The 12,385-nt window shown below is 47.5% G+C and overlaps 1 protein-coding gene across 9 annotated transcripts in view; it reads right to left on the reverse strand.

Annotated features, from left to right (window-relative positions):
* DCDC2C (doublecortin domain containing 2C) overlaps nt 1-12,385 on the reverse strand; it is a 141,704-nt gene that overhangs the window by 90,722 nt on the left and 38,597 nt on the right. The gene's annotated exons all lie outside the window — the stretch shown is intronic.

Consider the following 12,385-nt stretch of genomic DNA (forward strand, 5'->3'; position numbering starts at 1 on the left):
GTAGGGCTTGGGGTATTTGTGAATACACTATGACTAGTGCACGGACTGCTGGAGAAACAGTGCTCATCGTAAGCAAGTGTTATCCAAACGGGCCAATTAAACCCGATGGGAGCTGCTCTTCCAGGATTAGACTTGCTTTCCACTTTTAGATTTTTTAATTAAAGTGTATTTTTAATTATATACAAGTGCTCAGAGGCTCTTGAGAACATGTTACACTCTTGGTTAGTGTTCAATTAATTTTAACTAATAACAGCTAAAATTAATACAAATTGGCCCACATTGTTATAACAATACTTAGAAAACAAACCAGGATTTATTAGCAAATAATATGCATTTTTATAAGCACCAAAAGACTAATATTAGTCTACTTTTTACTCAGTAATCCTTTTCAGCAGGTACTCCTTCACTAGTTTATTTAAGAAATAATACAATTAATTCAATGCTAAGCCTCTAAATGCATAAGACAATGAGGTAGGCAACGCATTAGATAAAAATAAGCAAAAGAAAGTCTCTGCCTCCCCAAAGTCAGGAAGCACACAAAAGCCTACAAAGCTAAATATGACAAGAGAAGTGCAAAGGGCTAGGGTCCCAAGAGGAGAAAGGCTGAACCCAGCTGCAGGCTTCACAGAGCTGGAGGAACTTGCAACAGGGTCGGCAGGGTAGGTGGGATTTCATCATGTACAGTGCTGTGCAAAAAGCCAGAACCCAGGGCAAGGAGGGGAGCTGACAGTCACTGAGGGTGAGGTGCAGGCACAGCTGTGATTGCGCAGGACAGGGGCAGTTTCCAAAGGGCCTTGAATTCTGGGGAGGAGCATTTATCATTAATTTCATCAGAATGAAGATTTCCAAGGAAGAGGGGTTAAGGGCTATGTTTTAGCACTAGTGAGTGGGCAGCTGCGGCCAGGATGTGACTGAGGAAGAATCGCCCCTGTGGGAGGAGGCTCAGAGCTTCTGCAAGAGCCTAAGATGAAGGAACGAATTAGGGCAGGAAGTGCAGGAGCAGAAGAAGAGAAGAAATGCAGGGGGCAGTGAAAGGAGGAATCTGTAGAACCTATCCCTCCACAGAGCTGGGTGTCAGAGCTGCCCAGAAGGCCAGCTTCAGAGCGCTGGGCCCCACTGCAGAGCTCTCAGCTCACGAGGCCTGGATAAGGCCTGTGTGTGGCATTTCTAACAAGCTCCTGGCTGACAAGCTGCTGCTTCTCCTGGGTCCCATCCCGAGAGCTGTTGCCTGAGACCGACCCTGGAGGCATCAAGGCAGGAGCCTGGGAGAGGCATGGCGGAGCTGCACCTGGGGAGCTGTTCGGCCCACCTGGAGCAGAGGCTTCCATGGGAAACCCAATGCTTGGAATTCTGTTCTCCTGCCACTGAGGCCTGGGGACAGTCAGTTCCCTCTGGTGGACTTGGACAGCCAATGCAAAAATCCCCAGGAGTAAACCAGGAACATGCAGAAGCCTCACTAGGGAAGCGGGGGACTGACGATGGTCCTAAGGAGAGGGCGCCCCCAAAGCAACTGCTCCCGGGGGCCAAACAGCAAGGCTCTGAAGGGTGGGAACAGACAGACCAAGAATTCACACACAAATATGAAAAATGCCATCAAAGAGATGGCAGATATTCCCGGTATGAAACAAGAATATAAAACCATAAAACAGAAGCAGTAGAAATACTGATGTGAAACTCAAGTCTTGGAAAGAAAGATCACCATAGGGGTGAGTCGTAGAATGGACGCGGAGCAGGTGCAAGCTACTGTTTGGAGGTAAAACTGAGGAACGCCCTTAGAGGAAAGCAGGGAGGAAGAAAGAAACAGGATCTGCAAAAGAAGAGCTGAGAGATGAGGGTGAGCAGATGTGCCAACACCGGCGAAAAGAATTTCAAAAGGAAGTTACAGTAAGAGTGGAAGGCGGAAATATGTATAGAAATCATGAAAATTAATTTCCTGGAATTGAGGAAAGAGGAAAAGCCACAGGTAAAAGAGTCCATGGATGCCAAAGAACAGAAACTACAGGAAAACTCGCCGGCAGACATCTGGGTGCGATACCCAAGGTCACAGAGAGCATCCTAAAGGTGCTGGGGAGAAAGACCTGGCCGCACTGCCTGGCAGGACAGGACTGACTGTGGCCTTTCAGCAGCAGCAACACAGACAGGAAAGACGCTGATATTTTCAAAATCTAAAAGGAAAGAACATTAAAGCCAGCCAGACCCTCACGTAAACAGAAAGGACGAGATTAAAATGTCCTCAGGTTTACAAGACCTCAGGAGATTCGCCACACAGACACCCACGCCAAGAACATTTTTAGAGGACGTGGTTAAATAAGAGGAACAGTGAATCCAGGAGTTGCTATGAGAATGATGTGAAGTAAAGGTGACCAAATACAAGGACTAATTTGTGTTGTCTTTTTTAAAAAAACTAAGATCAAAGAAAACATATTCATACCCCAAAATTCAGTTCTCAATCATAGCCATGTGATAGGGGCTGTTGAGGGGAGACCAACGGACATAAAATCATGCTTATGTTCTTGGCTGGGGAGGGGGAAGACACAGAAATCAATCAGCTCAGAATCTCCAAGGCTTGCTGACTGGCAGATGAGGGAGAAGGTGTGTGCAGTGTCCAGCGTGGATCCAGGGATTCTAGGTGCCAAGCAGAATGATGGAGCCGGCAACAGGCAGAGGAAGGCAAGGAGTGGGGCTGATGGCTTGGGATGGAGGCGGGTAGAGGGGAAAATGAGCTGTCAGCAGCTGGGTAACTGTAAAAAATGCACCTGAAAAAACTCAACTGGAATGTCTCTGCATAAACCAAAGGCATTTCAGGTTTTCCTTCCAGCAGCAGGGGTCTTGCAGGAATGAAGCTGGCTGTTTCTGTGTTCATTTGTTTGCTTCTAGGAAGTTGTGTACTTTTCATTCAGGGATGGAACTATATATAGATACCAAGGAACAGGACTCTGGATAGCTCAGTGCAGGACTTGGGAGGTGCCCGCTGAGTAGAGACAGAGCCATGGCCACCAAACTGTGGTTTAAACCCTACGGGGCCAACAGGACACCTGGCCGCCCACACGCTGGAGGAACAAACGGTTCAGGCACATTACCCTCGGACTCTTCCCTAAACTCATCTCGGCCTCATTTTCTTCTAAGAGAGGTACAAAGTCTACTCACAGGGTGAAGGTAAGTAGAAATTCCTTGGTGGGATAAGACAGGAAGGAAGTTCCAGACAGAAAGTGACGCATGCATCCACGTGAAAATGTGAGCCTGTATGTGATGTTCAGATTACACTCACACAGACATAGAAATGTGAGCCGGGACATCACATACAGAGAACGGCGGCTTTTACTGAAGTGTGAATCTCACGGAAATGAATAGCAAGAATATGGATATCAAATGAGATCATGCATATAAATCAAAGTGTTTTGCATCATAAAATGCTAAACACTAGGTATTTCTATTATTACTTGTATCAGAAAATGTGATGACTAAATGAAACAGCCATTTGCAAAATTGTTTTGTAAACTGGAAAACATTACAAAAATGTCAATTATTAAATGATTTTTAATGAACCTTAAAGATTGGGGATATAGTAGAAAATGTAAATATCTCTAAATTAAACTAAATCCTTTACCAATAAACAGCCAATTTGGCTGTTTTCCCAAAATAAAGGTACAGTCTATCTTACAAGAATTTTAAAATATTTACGTTTAAAGAGCTTCCTTTTCAAGACCATGTGGTGATTAAAAGATAGATGTGATTTTCAGCTGAGGCTTCAAAATCTCTGGATGCAGGGTCTCACTGGGTACCCTGAACCCTGGACTCCAAGCTCATGGGTCTCAGCTGTTAGTTCAGCCAGTTTCCCCACTATTAAGGGACTAAAAAGCAGAGATTTATCAGACAGGGTCCCAAACTTTAAGGAGCTTAAAATATAGTAGAGGAGAGATGACAAGTCCACAAATAACCATAATCCAAGGTTGATGGGCTATTTATCAGGAAGCTGAGCCCAGGACTCAGTCTTCAGGTGGCTCCTCCAACACCAACTCCATCCCACCCAGCACCTCAACTGTCAATACCATCCACAACACTCAGATCGTGTGTCTGTTTCTCCAGCCTGACCTCTTCCCTGACTTCACACTCACATATCCAGCCTAGTGCATCCAGCGCTGATGTCCAACATGCCTCGCCAACTGGACGCATCCAAAAATTAATTCTTAACTCCCCCAAAACCTGTTCCTCCTCCCACTTCCCCCTTCTCAGGAATGGTACCGACAGTCACCCAGCTGCTCTGATCAGAAGGCTGGGAGTCTTCCTCCCTTTCTCCCTCCTCTCCCCTCCTGCACTGCCTCTCCCACCACACACTCCCCACCCCCACCCCACCCCCATCTCTCGCTCACTCATTCCTACATGAGGTTGATCAGCAAGCCCCATTGCATATAGTAATGCAGCCAGAACCTTCCTGCCTTGGCCGCAGCCACTGTGGTCTCCCCTAGATCACCTGCAGGAGCCTATCCCACCTAGTAGTCAGGTGGTGACACTCCCTGTTCAGAACCTGCCAGTGGATTCCCACCACACTCACTACCCAAGCCTCTCAGCGAGGTCTACAAGCAGCCTTCACTCCTGGGCTCAGCAGCTCCTGCCCTCCCTCACCAGGCACTGCCCTGCCACCGGTGGCTTCCCACCGCACAGCCTGTGTGCCTGAGGGTCCCTCTGATGGGGACGATCTCCACCCAGATCACGATGCATTTTACTTCTCTGTGCCATTCAGATGTGTTCTCAAATGTCGCCTCCTCAGAGAAGCCCGCCCTGACCAGCCCAGTCACTCACCCCAAGCCCTGCCCTGCTTCATTCCTCTGTGCCACCCCTCACGTGGCATTTATCAGGGGTCTGCTCCTGAGCATGCATCTGTTGTCTCTCCACTAGACAACGTCTGCCCTGTGAGGACCATACTCACCCCATCCCCTCAGGGCTGAGATGGAAACCCCTCAAGCTCTCAATAAATATTTGTTGAATCGATCAACAAAGAAAGAAAGGTTCAGTATGTTATGAAGCCAAAGACATCACTTCTACTTCGAGATGGGTGAGGTCAGGCCACACCCAATGTGTTCAGTGTGTGCCCTGCACCTTGCACCTACGCTGCGATTGGGCTACTCCCTGGGCCAGGCAAGACGCACAGGACACGCTGTGCTGAGCCAGAAGTGACATCCACTGGGGCAAACAGCTGCCACTAACAGTGGTGGCCAGGCTGTTCCATGACAATGGCCCACTTCGCCTCCCTCAGACCTTTCACTGCCTTTGGGGTAGGGGCCTCTCTCTTTCCTAATCAGGCTAGTCAAGATGGGCAAACTCAAGTTCATGGGTCTCCATGGTCTCTCCACAATGAGTGTCACCTAAATCATGGATGCTGATGTTCAAAACACTCGCTGATGGATAAGGGACAGTTGTGCCCACGATGCAGGGCAGCATGACTGATGCTGAGCCCTGCACAGAAACCGAGGTGGGAAGCCCCTGCCTCAGAAGGGCCAGGGGCCAGCTCACAGGTGTGGGCCACGGGAACACACATGTGTGTGCCATGTGCATGTGTGTCCCGCCCTGGCATTCATCTTTAGCTCTTAAGACATCGTAAAACTCTGCATGTAGCCACTAGGGCCATCTGTAACCGCTGCAGCCCTGGGTATCCACGCCTATCTCCCAGCATTTTCCAGAAAGTTTCACTACAGCCAGGCCCTGCTTCCCTCAGGGCCCTCTCACACCTCCTCGCTCCTATGGCCAGGCCGTTGTCCACACAGTCCCACTACCCCAGAACACCTCCCTTACTTCCACCACCCATTTCTTCAGTACCCAGGACAGATCCGCCGCCTCTATGAAGCCTTCTTCTTCAACTCCCAGCCGTGTGGGCCTTCTGCTCTGAGAACTCCCACGGAGCTCAAGGTCCTCCTCTGTCTCACTGGCCCGAAACCAGCACTGCCTCTGATTACAGTGTAACTGTTTCCCTTAGGGGATCCGTCTCCCAGCAAGGCCGTGCGATCCTGAGTGTCAAGGCGCATGTTCTTCCAGATGTTTTGTTTGATTGTTTATCACCTCCCAGCTCGTAGAATAGTGTATGGTGCAGAGTATATACTCAACGGGCAGTGGGAAATTGAAAACGGAGAGTGGAGATCATTCCACTTTAGTCTCAGAGAAATTCACAAGCATAGCTCATCACCTTTTCCTTCCAGCAGGCGGCACGGAAAAAATTTTCAGAATTGTCGACCTCAGGCAACTTGCCCTCTTTCATCCTCCATGTCCCTTACTCCATACTAAACATTATTCCTTTCTTAGAGTGGGTCGTGCTGGTCCCCATCCACTCCCGCTTTCCCTGGCCAGGGCCTGGCCTAGGTGAGGCACAAGAGGCCCACAGGGTGCTGATATGAGAAGGTGTCCTCCTGCCCCGACTCCTCCGCGTCCTCCAGTTCTTACAGCACACATCTCTTCTGGAAGGTCTCTTAGTCTGGGCTCCCCCGGCAGTGTGCTCCCTCTCATGAACATGCTGCCTTCACCGTAGCTGCTCACATGACGTGTTTCCTCTCTGCTGGGCTGCAGTGGGGCTGAGGACCAAGACTGCTCTGCTCATGGCTGCATCCCTGGCACTCAGCCAACAGCCTCTACAAGCACATTTTCCCAACCGAGATCAGCAATTGTCTCGCACAGAGACCTACAGAATTTCACTTAAGTATTTCTCTGAGCTATTTGGATACATTATGCCAAAAGTTCAAACTATCCAATAAATCAAGTAATTTTAATACCACCAAGAATAATTAGCCTGGGCAACATGGCAAGACCTCATCTCTACCAAAAAAAAAAAAAAATTAGTCATGAGTGGTGGCTCACACCTGTAGTCCCAACTACTCAGGAGGCTGAAGTGGGAAGATCCTCTGAGCCCAGGAGGTCAAGGCTCAGTGAGCTGTGATTGTGCCACTGCACTGAGCCTGGGCAACAGAGTCTCCTAAAAAAAGAACTGGTTTAGTTTCTAACCCACACAAGGAAAAGGTGTGATGGAAATCTCAGCTGAATCATATTAGCATTATCTAAAGGATGATAAATACAGAGAAATATAAATAATGTCCCAAATGCATGAGAAACAGTAGCTGTAGTTCCCATTCAAAAGTAACACACACATTGATTTTTTTAATTCTGTTCATGTGCATATTGCTTCACTCCTTCAAGCTCAGTATTTGTACTTTCTAAGCATTTCTTTTATTTCTAAGCTCTGCACCTTTTCTAAACCCAACCATAAAAAACTAATTTAAGTCCAGGAAAAAAATAAATTAGCTTATTGATCTAATGTCTTTTTTACCCTTTAAATATTCTATTCCATTCCTTACTTCTACCATACAAGAATTTTCTCTCTGACTTTCACTACTATCATTCTACATGTGATACTTAAGATTTATTCCAAGGCTGGGCACAGTGGCTCATGCCCGTAATCCCAGCTCTTTAGGAGGCCGAGGTGGGCAGATCACCTGAGGTCAGGAGTTCAAGAGCAGTCTGGCCAACATGGCAAAAACTCATCTCTACTAAAAGCACAAAAATTAGCCAGGCATGGTGGCGGGCGTCTGTAATCCTAGGTACTCCAGAGGCTGAGGCACGAGAATCACTTGAACCTGGGAAGTGGAGGTTGCAGTGAGCCGAGATTGTGCCATTGCACTCCAGCCTAGGCAACAGAGCAAGTCTAAAAATAAATAAGTAAATAAATAAATAATAGATTTCTTCCACTACCATTTCTAACTTCTCCCAGAAGTATACACAGGTCTATCTACTGCACACAGCTTTATTTCTTTGAGCATAATACACTAATATTTATAGCTGCATTCTGGGAGCATGGAGGTATTCCCAGTACGGATTTGTGCACAAGCATCTAACTTCCACCTGCTCGTCGCCACTGCCACGAGGTTACTCATGGCTCCACTGCTCTAAACGGCTCAACAGTTTACATCCTACTCAAAAGCAGACATCAGTTTTCATTGTTGGTATCACAATTGTTGACTGTAAATCACTCTTGGATGTTTTTAATCTACCCCCAAGGGAGAGTTAACTGACAAAAGCATAAGGCAGGATTAACTGTTTCTGCTCTTCCACCACAGTGTCTACCATCGGGGGACCATCGCTGCCCATGGCTGGCTCCTCCTGACTCTCCTTGCTGTACAGCGTTTTCCCACTTCTCAGACTGAAAGATCTTCATCTCCACTGTGCCTTCTCAGGCCCTCCCAGGGCAGTCCTTCACACCTCATTATCGCCCAGAAGCATCCCCAGGTGGATGTCTTGACCTTGCCTCTGCAGCCTTTTGGCCTCCCAGTCTCCCGCTTTCCCACTTCACCTTCCTCTAATCTGCACCAACAGCCAGACCCTGGGCCTGACACCACCCAACTGGCTCTGGCTTCACGTCCACACCAGCAATGGCTCCGCCTGCTGTGCCATGAGCCCCCACCCCTGCCTGTCCCTCTCTGCCCTCACCTCGTGGACCAACTGCCCATCTGCCTTCTCCTCTCTCATCCCCAGCTGCTGAGTGCCCAAGAGCACATGCAACTGCAGGCTGGTTCCACTACAAATCTTCAGCGTGCAGTCCAGCAGGGCCCTCAACCCTGCTCGGCAGTCCTCCCATACCATGTCCCTCCCACTGCCCCCATTCTCCTCGGTCCATTTGCAAGACACAGCCTTCTCCCTTTCTAGAGTCCATTAGGCATTAATTTGCCACCTTCCTTCCCTCCTACCTTAAAGCTTTCTGTACCTGCACCCATCCTCACCTCCACCCCTGCCTTGCAGGAAGGGTGGCTCCCCCACCTTGCACAGCTTACGCATCCACCCATCCTCCAGGTCACACCCTCTTCCACCTGCTCAGGGTCTGGCTCCTATGCCCCACTCCTTCCTCCACCTTCACCCTCAGGAGAGAGGTGTGCCCAGGCCCTTCGTGTTCAGTTGTGACCATGTCTTTGTCCTGAGCCCCTCGAGCTGCAATCCCGCATCACCCGTCTCCCTGTTTCACAGCCATGTGCCCCCTACACTCCCATCTCTGCTTTCTCACCCTCCACTCCAGCCCACCCACAGGACCTGGCTTCCATCTCAAAATGCCAGTGGCCACCTGCTAACTGCAGTCAGAGAGCACGTTCTAGATCTCGTCTCCCTGGCCTCAGCCGTGGTGTTCGCTGGAAGCTGATCTGGCCCAGGCTTCCAGGCTGTGCCTTCCCGGGCCGCTGCCTCCACTCCAGAGTCTGCAGCTCTTCTGCACACCCCTCTGTGGCTTCCCTTTATCTCCCACTCCAAACTCTACCCCCAAGAACTCCACCCCCAGCTGGTTTGTGGATCCAGGACTGGGAACAGGCAGAGGGCCATGAGTCCATGGCCACAGAACACGAGGCAAAAAGAATTCAAAAAACCGCATCCAGGGCAAAGGCAGGATCAAGTGCCACGTGGTCAGATGAGGCACCAACGGGCAGGGCCTCGTAGAGGTGGAAACCAGGTCCAGCATCAGGACCACGAGGGCACAAACTTGAGGCTGGAGAGATGCCGAGGAAAACAGAGCTGCCCTTATAGGATACCCAAAACCTGGCCTGTGGGCAGAATAGGGGCATAAAAAGAATGGACTAGAGGAGGATTCTTGTCTTTGTTTTAAATGGTTTGATGTTTCTGCATTCTTGTGAAAAATCTGACCACAACGGCCCCACATTCTCACAAGGTGACAAGCAGTTGATGGACGACCCCACAGGCACCCGAGCTGCCCGCTTTCTCCAAGATAGCTCCCAGGGGGTCTCATCCATACAGACAGCTCCACTGGCTACTGAGTTCACACATCCCCAATCTAAAACTCCAGCTTCCAGCTCAGTCTGCAGCCCAGGCCTGGGGGTCCCACAGCCATGTCTTAGTTGATACTTCAACTTGTTATCAACACCAAAACCTGCTCCTCTACAGGACTCTCCACCTCAGAAAAGAACTCTCATTGGTGCGGTTGCTCCAGTATGATATGGGAGGAATAATAATTCTTCCAGTCCATGAACATGAATATCTTTCCATTTATTTGTATCTTTTTCAAGTTCTTTCATCAATGTTTTATAGTTTTCAGTGTAGAGAGCTCTCACTTGCTTGGTTAAATTTATTCCTAAGTATTTTACTCTTTTTGGTGCTTTGGTAAATGGAATTGTTCTCTTAATTTCTTTTCCAGATAGCTTGTTGGGATTATGTGGAAACACAAGTGATTTCTGTATGTTGGTTTTGTAATCTGCAACTCTACTGAATTCTTTTATTCTAACAGTTTTTCGGTACAGTCTTGGGTTTTCTATATATAAAATCATATCATCTGCAACGAGATTATTTGACTTCTTCCTTTCCAATGTGGATGCCTTTTGTTTCTTTTTCTTGTCTGATTCATCTTGCTAGGACTTCCAGCCTTATGCTGAATGTAAGTGGTACAAGTGGGGCACTTTTATCTTGTTTCTAATCTTAGAGGAAAAGCTTTCAGCATTTTACCATTGAGTATGATGTTAGCTGTGGGCTTCTCGTATTGGCTTTTATTATGTTGAGATACATTCTTTGTATACTAATTGGCTGAGAGCTTTGATCATGACAGGATGTTGAATTTTGTCCAGTGCCTTTTCTGTATTGAGATGATCATGTAATTTCTGTCTTTTATTCTGTTAATAAAAGTGAGGTGTAAAGCTAGATTGTTTGAGATCTTTCTTTTTTTTTTTTTTTTTTTTTTTTTGAGACAGAGTTTTGCTCTTGTTGCCCAGACTGGATTGCAGTGGCACAATCTCAGCTCACTGCAACTCCACCTCGTGGATTCAAGTGATTCTCCTGCCTCAGCCTCCCAAGTAGCTGGGATTACAGGTTCCTGCCACCATGCCTGGCTAATTTTTTATATTTTTAGTAGAGATGGGGTTTCACCATGTTGGCCAGGCTGGTCTTGAACTCCTGACTTCAGGTGATCCGCCAGCCTCGGCCTCCCAAAGTCCTGGGATTACAGGCGTGAGCCACTGCACCCGGCCAATATAGGCATTTTTCTTTATAAAATTCACTCTTAGAACTGGTTTTGCTGAATCCCATAAATTCTAGTATTTATTTCCATTTTTGTTGCTCTCAAGATATTTTTTTATTTCCCTTTTGATTTCTTCCTTGACCCAATGGTTGTTCAGGAATGCATTGTTAAAGTTCCACATATTTGTGAATTTTCCAATTTTCCTCCTATTACTGATTTCTAGTTTTGTATCATTATGGTCAGAAAAAACACTTGATATGATTTTAGTCTTACATTTGCTAAGACTTGATTTGTGGCCTAATATGATTTATCCTGGGGAATGCTGTGTACACTTGAGAAAAATGTGTATTCTGCTGCTGGTGGACAGAATGTTCTGCAGTCTGTTAAGTCCATTGGGTTTATATTGTTATTCAAGCCCACGGTTTCCTTATTGACTTTCTGTCTGGATGATGTATTCATTGTTGAAAGTGGGGTACTGAAGTCGCCTCCTATTATTGTATTGCTGTCTACCTTTCCCTTCAGTTCTGGTAATACTTGCATATTATATATTTAGGTGCTCCAGTGACAGTTGCATTATACATTTATAATTGTTGTATATTCTTGACGGGCTGACCCTTTTAACCTAATGTGGTGACCTTCTTTATCTCTTGCTGCAGTTTTTCACGTGAAGTCAACTTGGTCTGTTGTAAGTCCAGCTGCCCCTGTTCTCTTTTGGTTTCCACTTGCATGGGATATTTTTCCCATCCCTTCACTTTCAGCCTGTGCATGTGGTTAAAGCTGAAGGCTGACCCAGATTATCTTCACAGCCACCTGGCTCGAAGCCCCTCTCTTACCTCCCACCTTCAATCCATCATCATGTCTACCACCACTGTGAGCTTTCATTCATGCAAATGGGACCCACTGGCTGCAAGACAGAAAGCCCCTTGCCTGGTCTGCAAGGTATTCATGGGACCTAAGTTCTGGCCTTGGGGCTGGCCACTTCCCTCACAGTAGGGCTGTATTTCCTATGATGACAGTGTCGTGTTCCCTCAATACACTCTGCTTGTTTGTGCCTCATCCACTGTCACAGTCATAACCACAAACCCATTTCGTGCCTATTTTGAGTGTTTTGCTAAGCACTTTACACATATTAGGACCCTTGGAAGTAGGTATTATTATTACTTCCAGTTTTCCAGAAGACAAAACATGCATCGAGGAGTTAGGAATGTGCCCGAGGTAACGGAGACACGGACGGCAGAGAGGAGATTTGCTCCATATCAGACCCCCAGGCCCATGCTAGAGGCCATTACACACACTACCTCCCTCCCACATGCTCTTCTGTCCCATGGAATTCATTTCTCCCATCTCTGCCAAGACTCAATCCAAACACGAGCTCCCACAGGCCTGGCTCCTCCAGACCAACTG

Source organism: Pongo pygmaeus, chromosome 12 (genome assembly GCF_028885625.2).
Source record: "Pongo pygmaeus isolate AG05252 chromosome 12, NHGRI_mPonPyg2-v2.0_pri, whole genome shotgun sequence".
NCBI classification, from domain to species: domain Eukaryota; kingdom Metazoa; phylum Chordata; class Mammalia; order Primates; family Hominidae; genus Pongo; species Pongo pygmaeus.